Source organism: Haemaphysalis longicornis, unplaced genomic scaffold, assembly GCF_048455015.1.
Source record: "Haemaphysalis longicornis isolate Haplotype H1 unplaced genomic scaffold, Haemaphysalis longicornis Haplotype H1 scaffold_6, whole genome shotgun sequence".
In the NCBI taxonomy this organism is placed as follows: Eukaryota; Metazoa; Arthropoda; class Arachnida; order Ixodida; family Ixodidae; genus Haemaphysalis; species Haemaphysalis longicornis.
In genome coordinates, this window is record NW_027526407.1 from 195,342,090 (window position 1) to 195,352,815 (window position 10,726).

The following is a 10,726-nucleotide window of genomic DNA, read 5'->3' on the forward strand; positions in this document are numbered from 1 at the left end:
GATGCTCTGGACTGCTTGCAGGGGGCAGAATTTTTCTCGTCACTTGATTTAAGGTCCGGGTATTGGCAGGTTCCTATGGCAGACGGTGATCGCTCGAAAACGGCATTTGTCACACCTGATGGGTTGTGCGAATTTAATGTCATGCCCTTCGGGCTGTGCAACGCCCCTGCAACATTTGAACGCATGATGGACAATGTTCTGCGTGGCCTCAAGTTGAAGATCTGTCTTTGCTATCTAGACGACATTGTCATCTTTTCCGCCGATTTTCAGACGCACCTTCACCGTTTGGAGCAAGTTTTAACATGCCTTTCACGAGCTGGGCTCCAACTTAACCTGAAAAAGTGTCGTTTTGCCGCCACGAAACTTACCATCTTGGGTCACGTTGTATCCAAGGACGGCGTGCTCCCCGACCCAGCCAAGCTTCACGCTGTCGCCGAATTCCTGAAGCCAAACAACATAAAATCCCTTCGGAGCTTCATCGGGCTTTGCTCGTACTTCCGGCGCTTCATTCGCCACTTTGCTTCCATCATTGAGCCATTGACGAATCTCCTCGGTGGTGCCCGTGACTTGCCTGCCTGGTCTCCGGCCTGCGACCACGCGTTCCATACTTTGCGCCGTCTCCTTACATCGCCACCCATACTTCGACACTTCGACCCTACAGCGCCCACCGAACTTCATACGGACGCCAGCGGAGTTGGCCTTGGGGCTGTGCTTTGCCAACGTAAACAAGGTTTCGACGAATATGTCGTCGCCTATGCCAGCCGCACCCTAACGAAGCCAGAATCCAATTATACAGTTAACGAGAAGGAGTGCTTAGCCATCATCTGGGCGCTTGCTAAATTTCGACCATACCTGTACGGCCGCCCATTTGATGTGGTCACTGACCACCACGCCCTCTGTTGGCTGTCTTCTTTGAAAGATCCGGCTGGTCGTCTGGGGCGATGGGCGCTTCGCCTCCAAGAATATGACATACGAGTAAAATACAGGTCTGGTAAGAAGCATTCGGACGCCGACGCTCTCTCCCGTTCACCCGTACCTGCTAATCTATCGGACTTTCCGGGTGACCTGGCTTCCCTTGCTGTGACTGACATGGCAGCTGAGCAACGGAAGGACTCATGGATTGTTGCCCTTGTCACCTCGCTCACCAATCCTTCCCAAGCTGTAACGACACGCGCTCTCCGTAGGCAAGCATCTCACTTTGCAGTACGCGATCAGCTGCTTTATCGACGCAACTACTACTTGGATGGCCGCAAATGGTTGCTAGTGATTCCACGGCATTTGCGGTCCGATGTTTGTGCCTTGTTCCACTCTGATCCCACATGTGGTCATGTCGGCCTACTCAAAACCTATGAACGTTTGCGTCTTCGTTACTTTTGGCGCGGGATGTACAACTTCGTGCGAAAATACGTTCGATCCTGCCAAGATTGCCAACGCCGAAACTCGCCGGTACCTCACCTCTGTGGTCCGTTACAGCCGCTGCCTTGCCCAGTGAAACCATTTGACCGTGTGGGCATTGATCTGTACGGACCGTTACCCTGCACAACCGCCGGCAACCGCTGGGCTATAGTTGCCATCGACCACTTGACGCGCTATGCTGAGACCGCCGCTCTACCAGCTGCTACCGCACGGGACGTCGCCTCGTTTCTCCTGCGGCGTTTTATACTCCGTCACGGTGCACCTAAGGAGCTGCTCAGCGACAGGGGCCGCGTATTTCTGTCTGACGTCGTCGCGGAGCTTCTTAAGGCATCCAGCGTCATCCATCGAACGAGCACTGCCTACCATCCGCAAACGAATGGCCTCACGGAGCGCTTCAACCGTACCCTCGGGGACATGTTGTCCAAGTACGTTGCGTCTGACCATGGAAACTGGGACCTTGTACTCCCTTACGTTACGTACGCCTACAACACCGCCATACAAGCGACGACGGGTTTTTCTCCGTTTTTCCTCCTATATGGGCGGGAGCCATCGTGCATGCTGGACACGATCCTTCCCTACCGCCCTGATGTATCCGAGTGCACGCCGATTTCTGAGGCTGCCAAACACGCCGAGGAATGCCGCCAGCTTGCCCGTTCTTTCACCACTGAAGAGCAGGAGCGACAAAAGTCCATCACGACTGGCGAGCCCGCACCCGTCTTCGGTCCCGGTTCTCTCGTGTGGCTCTGGGTACCCACCAGGACTCCTGGCCTGTGCTCGAAATTCCTGTCGAACTACCAGGGGCCGTACCGTGTTGTTGAACGCACTTCCCCGGTGAACTACGTCGTCGAGCCGCTAACACCTTCCCGGGATCTCCGACGCCGTGGACGTGACACAGTGCATGTTGCTCGTCTCAAGCATTATTATGACCCGCTCGTCTCGCCATCACCTTGAGTCGCCAGGATGGCTACCCTCTTTTCCGGGGGGTGATTGTAGTGAAGATTAGCAGCTATGCTCCGCAAAAGCATCGGAGGCGTCATTACCCACAATAGGTCATGTTGACCAGTACGAGCAGCGTCATCATCAGCAAACAGACTCTCGGAAATCCTCATCGCCATCGCCTAGAACGACGGGGTTCACTCGGACTGCTTCGCTCGGCTCGTGTCTGCTTCCCTGGTCCGCGATTCCTGACCTCTCGCCTTCAAAAAGATCTTCGGCAATAAATCACCTTTCAATATATATATATATATATATATATATATATATATATATATATATATATATATATACAGAAGGATACGTCGGCAGTCTACAACGCCAAAGGAGGCATAGGGGTGTGGTTAGGCTCTTTTTTACTACGGTTCATGAAGTTAACACTATTTTTAAATATACAGAAGAAAGAAAGAAAAACACGCGCCCATAGTGGGGACCGAACCCACGCCCTTCGATTAGATCTCGAATGCCTTACCAATTCGGCTATCTGGGGGACTGTGTTCTCCTTCACTTTCTGGGGTATTTATATTTACTAGAAGTGTATCTTTCTTTCTTCATTATATTTAGACAAAGTGTTAACTTCATTAACCCTAGTAAAAAAGAGCCTAACCACGCCCCTATGCCTCCTTTGGCATTGTAGACTGCCGACGTATCCTTCTGTATTTCCTCAACGAGCCCCTCATGCCCTTTATATATATATATATATATATAGTCGTGAAGTAGAGTCCTTGGACGTCGCAGACGTTTCGACCTGAGGAAGGCCTGTCTCAGGTCGAAACGTTGGAAATAAAGTCTCCGAAGAGCGTACTACTACTTTGTGTGTATATATATATATATATATATATATATATATATATATATATATATATATATATATATATATATATATATATATATATATATATATATATATTGTTACGAGGCAGACGCGGACTATTTAAACGCTGCGCTTACAAGTGATCTATTCTCAAAGAATGAGGCGTATAGTCCGAAGCCGAGGATACCAGCGTAGCTCGAGCCAGTCTGTGTCTGCGCGACCTCTTCGTCTTTGCTTCGGCTTGCCTTGCGCGACCCACTGATGCGGCACGTACCCATAGATGAAATGTACGATGGATTGACCACCAGATGATCCAGTGCATTGCCATGTGAAATGTCATAAGGGCCGTGACATAACCCCCTCCGGCGGAAAAGCGCTGTCTCGGTGCTTTTTGCAATCGAGGGTCAGGGAACAGGTGGGGCCGCTGAGTAATACGCCTTGAGGCGGCCGACGTGGACGAGTTTAGCTGATGGGTCCAGTGACGGTGAAGAAGGAGCGGCTGGGACAATTTTGCACGTCACAGGTGTGACCATACGTTTAATCCGATAGGGGCCTTTGAAGCGGGGCAGCAGTTTCTCGGAGAGACCAATGCGGCGGCAATGGGTTCTGACAAGAACCAAGGAGCCGGGCGTAAAGTGGGCGGTGCGGTGTTGCTCGTCATAGCGGTGTTTCTGAGAGGACTGGGAAGCCGCAAGTTTGACACGGGCAACATGGCGGGCGGCATCAGCGTGAGCGACAGCATCGCGGGCATATTCGGTTTCCAGAGGTGTCGCATCAGGAAGTAGGGTATCTAAGGGAAGAGTGGGTTGCCGGCAGTAGAGAAGGAAGAACGGTGAATACCCGGCGGTGTCATGGCGGGACGAGTTGTATGCGAATGTAAAATATGGCAAAGTGACGTCCCAATCCAGATTGTCCGCGGAAATGCACATCGCGAGCATGTCGGTGATGGTCTTGTTAAGCCTTTCCGTCAAGCCATTAGCCTGGGGATGGTAGGCGGTGGTCAGATTGTGCTTTGTGTGGCAAGAGCGGCGGAGGTCGTCAACAACCCGAGACAGGAAGTACCGGCCACGGTCGGTAAGGAGCTGACGGGGATCACCGTGTTGTAGGATGACGTTGTGAAGCAAGAAATCAGCAACGTCGGTAGCGCAACTGGTGGGGAGAGCACGCGTAATAGCGTAGCAGGTCGCGTTTTGGGTCGCAACAGCGATCCAGCGATTTCCCGAACGAGAGAGAGGAAAAGGGCAGAGCAGGTCCAAACCGACCCGAAAGAAAGGTTCGGAAGTAATCTTTATCGGTTGGAGCAGTCCGGCTGGGCGCAAGGAAGGGGTTTTCTGGCGCCAGCACAGGTCACATGCCGTTACGTAGCGGCAGACTGATCGGTAAAGTCCGGGCCAGTAAAATCCCTTACGTACACGGTCGTAAGTTCGTGCGACGCCAAGGTGGCCAGCCCTCGGCTCGTAGTGCAGCTGATGGAGGATGTCAGATCGGAGGTGTTCAGGAACAACGAGAAGCCCGTCAGGGCCGTCTGCGCGAAAGTTCCGATGGAACGGCACGCCGTCGCGGAGCAAAAACGCGTTCAATGCAGGGTCTGACTGCATGGTGGAGAGACGTGCAATGATTGACTGCAATGATTGGTCGCGACGCTGGTTGTCGGCGATGTTGAGAAAGTCAGTTAGTGGAAGGACACAAGAATCAAGGCTGTTGTCAGCTGAATCAGGTTGGTTGACCGGTTGACGCGACAGGCAGTCGGCGTCGCTGTGGAGCATACCAGATTTGTAGGCCACGGAGTAGTGAAACTCCTGAAGCGTAAAGCCCAGCGACCGAGGCGACCAGTGGGACCTTTCAAGGAAGCAAGCCAGCATAGGGCATGGTGGTCAGTTACCGTAGAAAAAGGCCTTCCGTATAAATATGGGCGGAATTTGTTCACGGCCCATACAAGAGCCAGGCATTCACGCTCTCGGAAGGTGACAAAAGCCGACTGCCATACGCTATCACTCGTTCGAGCCCGACGTGTTTCTGAACCAGTACAGCACCTATGCCGTGTCCACTCGCGTCCGTGTGGACTTCGGTCGGAGCGGAAGGGTCAAATTGCGCCAGAATAGGTGGATTAGTGAGATGATTGACGAGTGTTGAAAAAGCAGAAGCTTGCTCAGGGCCCCAGAAAAACGGGTTATCGTGCCTAAGCAGATCCGTGAGGGACATGGCAATTTCAGCGAAGTTCTTCACGAAGCGCCGAAACACGAAGCGCTCGTATTTTGTCTGGATCAGGTTGGACTCCGGTAGCGTCGACGAGGTGGCCAAGGAGCTTTATTTGACGGCAACCGAAGTGGCACTTTATTGAATTTAGCTGAAGTCCAGCTCTCCAAAAAACAGACAGGATGTCGGAAAGGCGATGCAAGTGTGTCTCAAACGTGGGAGAAAAGACGATAACGTCATCCAGGTAGCATAAGCATGTCGTCCATTTAAATCCATAGAGAAGAGAGTCCATCATCCTTTCGAATGTGGCTGGCGCATTGCAGAGCCCGAACGGCATGACCTTAAATTGGTACAGTCCGTCAGGTGTTACAAAAGCGGTCTTTTCGCGGTCCATGGCGTCGACTGCAATTTGCGAGTACCCTGATCTCAGGTCAATGAACGAGAAATATGACGCGCGCTCACAGCTGTTCAAGGTCCCTGATTAGACTGGTGGTGGTTGCCGAACGGGCGGGGAAGGTGGGGGGGACGTTCTACCCGTTTGTTTTGCTTGACTTGTTTTGCTTGACTTGCTTGACGAAGTCATGCAAAAAAACAGGTAGAACGTCCCCCCCCCCCTTCTCCGCCCGTTCGGCAACCACCACCAGTCTAATCAGTGACCTTTAACAGCTGTGAGCGCGCCCCGCGGTCCCGCCGACGCACAGCGGCCTGAATTATGACCGCCGCACCACTGACAGACAAACGGCCGAAGAATGCGCCGCAAATGAAACCAAATTCCAGTGTTACTTGTTCCGCGGCTCGCTGGCCACGTAGCAAAGCTTGGCTGCACCACTCGGTTTCGTCGAAACGGCGCCAAGACGAGAGCTGCTGTAGGTTTAACCAGTAGTAAAACAAAACCGAAAATGGGACAGGAAATTCCGAGTATGGCGCGGGGACCATGCGTCGACTGGGCGGGCCGTGCATGCATGCGGCTTGCAGTTTGACCGAATCGAAGATTCATGCCTGTGCCGCCATCTTATGTCCGTCTCCCATCACCCCCCCCCTTTTTTTGCCCATTTTCCCTTCCCGCTGACTACTTTTACACCATTTGCGGAGCGCGCAGGACTCACTCTTGTTTTTAATCTTGTGTTTTCGTGCTGCCTTTTCGTCTGTGTTCTTTCCCCTCACCTTCCACCTTTCTAGCCAATCGGAATGCCTCACTTGCTCAAACTGTTTGAACCACCCCTCACCCGCGACCTCTCCTGCAGGGATGAGGGAAGTAACCCTCCCTCGGAAGTTTTTGTATAAAGACGCAAGGTGAGAAATGAAAATACATCCCTGAAGAAGGAGTTTCTAACTCCGAAACTGTTGGCAACAAAAACGGGAAGCGTGTCAGTCGACTTCTTTCACTATTTTTATACTGGCCCATCGAACCTCATGACCTCATGATCTCTCTCTCTCTCTCTCTCTCTCTCTCTATATATATATATATATATATATAAAGCGACACCTGTGTAAAGCATGAGTACCCGCGACACCGCAAAACGCGGGCATCTGCCGCATCACTCGCTTATCCGCGGACAAACCCTTTGTGCACTAAAGCAAAGTTACTGACTTCATAGGCCGTGGTGGCCGCTCAATGGCAAAATAATTTCATCGCTTGCCAATTTATTACTCCCATTTACCTTAGTAAAATAAATGTCCTTTCTACATAATTTCAAATGATCTAAAGACGTCATTTTATCGGGGGCCACCAAGTACTGCAATCAGCGCCTCTAAATAAGCAATATTGCAAATTTGCAAAGTTATTGTGTAACTGCTATGATACAGCCGGCATGCCGACTCCCATGTTTTCCCCGCAATTACCCTGAAGAATATAAACACAGTAGGCAGCTGCCTTGTCTCACTAAAGGTTGTAACAGCTGTAAAATGTTTACATATGAGAAAAATGCCTGATTACGTCTACAGAAATAATATTTTGAGATTTACTAGCAGCTGTGAATGCGTTAAAGTCATTTCGTTTCGGACTGGTGTACATTGAGTGTCATAGGAAACACCAGCACTTGGGTAGAAGATAGTAGGTATTAATCTTTTTTTACCCCGGCAGGCATGAAGAGAAACGATTCAAAGAAACGATTTATTACTATAGGCTGGAAAAGGGCTGCACATCATTTGATCAACGTTGCCGGTGCCAGTGCCGTTAATTGGCAGCAGGGTATCCGCCAGAGAACCATTGAGAAACTCACGCCTTGGAGACCCTGTGCTCACAGTCAACAAGCAAAAGCTGACAAACGTATTAACATTGCCTACCAAAAACGTATGGTAGCCATACATATGGTAGCCAAACTTATCAACATTGGCTACCAAAAACGTATGGAGGGAACAGTGGCCGTGTTCAGGCTACTCAACGTTTTAATACCTGATTTCAAGCAACAAAAGAGCACTTCGCGGATCGAAGCTCGCCGCACGTCGTTTGATCTACGTTGCTGGAGGAGGTGCCGTCAACTGGCGGCGGGGGACTTGCCCGGTGACGTTTGAGCAACTAATGCCGAGGAGAAAACTGGCTTACGGTGAACGGGCGAATTTGAGCAACTTATAAAAAAATGTGCGGCAAGCATGGTGGCTGTATTCCCACCGTTCATCTTATGATCAACACGCGCCAGTACTTTGCCGATGGCCAAGCAATGCGAAGAACAGCCATTGGTTGGCCGGTGAAGAACAGGACTTGCTGTGTGCTCGGGATCTTACTAATTTTACTCACTGCACTGCAGCTCCTATTGGTGTAAATATTTTGTTCCGGAACTTCTATGGGTTATGTTTTCTGAAATGTCGGGACGTAGAGACTACTCCCGGTTTCAATGCAGACCCAAAATCCGCGGATGCACGGATTACAAATCCAAAATCCCCACACATATTAAAATTAGACAATTGTTACACGTAATTGTTTAGTCGCATCCTGCCATGAACAGATACAAATTACGAACACTTTATAGTACCTGGTACTAAAGTTGCCCAGGGATTTAGAAACTTCACCAAACCATAGGTTACCTCAAACATTATTGCCTGTTGTGAGGAGGCGTGTTTAAGAGCCAAGGGCCGGAGTAAGAAGTGAAGACACCGAAGCGCTCGTGCTGGGGGCGGAAAGAAAAAAGAGCACGCCGGGAAGGAGGAGAAAGAAGAGGAACAGGAGGCAGAACGGAGGTAGCAAGTTGAAGGCAGGAGGAACGCGGCTCTCGGCGAGTTCTCTGCTGGACGCGAACGCCCAGGAGACTCAGAGCCGAGCCACATTTCCCTCCTGGCCTTGTGGACTGGCAGCGCACGGGCAACAGCGCCGTGTCATCATTTGAGAGTGAAGAAGAAGACGGTGGTGGCACGAACGACCAGGAAGAACGAGGTTCGGGGAGCGACCTGCCGGGCGCTAACGTTCGGGGGAACTCCGCTTCGAGCCGCACCTTCCCCGTTGACTACCAGAAACTTTCAACCGAAGCCGACGTGTCTTCTATCGGCCGGAGCACCGACCTCAAAGGAACACCGTAGCAGCGCACCGAGCCCTGCGCACCGGGACAGCTCACCGACAGAGACCAACACGTGAGCGCGAACTATTTTGGGGCGCGAACTTTGTTGCGTAGGACATTCACTGTCTTGTCTTATTAGGTTAATGTTGATTTATCTTTTTTGGTCAGTTATTTGTCCCGTAAATACACGTTGTCCTTGTCCGCAGCCAACAGCCTCGTCCTTCTCCGCCTGATCAGATTAACACCTCCTCATCCAGAAAAACAACCCGCATCACAAAAATGGCGTCCACGGCAGGACTCTCTGCGTAACTTCCAGAGAGTCGAGGAGGTTGTAACTCTGGCGGAGAGGAGAGTATTTGGCAGCCGACATGGAATTAGAATATTTGTTGAAGATCGGAAAAGGGCTAGGACTGGCGGGTGCTGAGCTCCGGGAATGGTTGGAGAGAGAGGCAGACGCTGCTCGCGAAAGAAGGGCACGCGCGAGAGACGCAAAAGTGCGAAGACTCCAACTCGAACTGGCCGCTCTAGACCGCAAGATGGAGCTCGTGAAGAATTCAGATCGGCTTTCGATTGCGGAGATAGACCGTAAAATATTAGAGATAGACAGTCACCTTGAGGAGAAAGAATGCAGAAAAGAAGGCATCGAACTCCAAGCACGTGATGAAAGAGAAGCAACGTGGGTCGCAGCCTGCGACGAGGCCACGGGCAAAGAAGAAGACAAAGAAAAGGAGTTTGAACGGCCGGCCCCGGAGGTAAAACGCGTGTTCGAGACACGAGGAGTTTCACGTGCTGAGTTTTGCACACAGGCAGACGAGCCGCGAGCTGGCACGCCTACTGCGAATGGACCGAGTGAGGTCAGCTTTGCGCAGCCGTGTGCCGAGCTGTCTGAGCTGTTTGGAACGCGTTCTCCTACAGAGTGCTTCTATGTCGACCACGAAGAGCGAGTAATAGAATCGGGCAGAGATGAGCTGCGGGAGTTCATGTTCCCGGGCAAAAAGCTTTTGCCTAGCCAGGGCGGCCAATCTTTAACTGGCCATTTTGAGCGAGAGCGTGCACCCTCTAGAAAACGTGTGAATAAGAGGGAGGCCAAATGGTCAAAGCCTAGTGTTGTTGACAGATGTGAGAGTCGACCTGAATGTGAATACAGGCCAAATGAACAACTCGTGGAAGTAATGCACCGAAAAAAACAGACGTGCAGAAGACGGTTCATGATGGATAGAACCAATACTTATCCGCCGCAAAAAGCGCAGGCTGGAGAACTACCTGATGTGTCCCGCCGCTTGCGAGCTCACAAATGGGCCCGAAGAATCGCTCGCAAGGGCAAGGTATCTTGCAAAATCATGAAGCATTGGTTTCGAGCGAAACAAATTGACCCGCTTTCGTGCATCAGGCTTATGAGCGATGCGAACAGAGCCGTTGTTCAGAGCCAAGCGGAGAACGCCGGGAAAGGTGCTGAATGGAAGCGCCGCAAAAAAGTGAAAATGAAGCCGACGATCAACGAACCGGTATGAACTCACGGCATCAACTTCGCTAGAAATCGGAAGAAAAGGACAGATCTGAAATTAATTTATTTTAGGAAAGAAAAGTGGGAGATTGTTGTGTAATATGTTCAATGGTTGTACTCTGACAAATGGGTGCGGGCTACTTGACCCCACTTGAACCAACGCCAATCGTCTGGAGTGTGGAATATTTTCGCAGAGTGGTAACTTTGTTGTGTGATATAGTTAAAAGTATGTTAGTTGGTTTGCTTAGCACAATCTTGGTTCTGTTAATTCTTAGGTGATACTTTTGTGGAAGGCGCGGTTTAAAGTGTCAG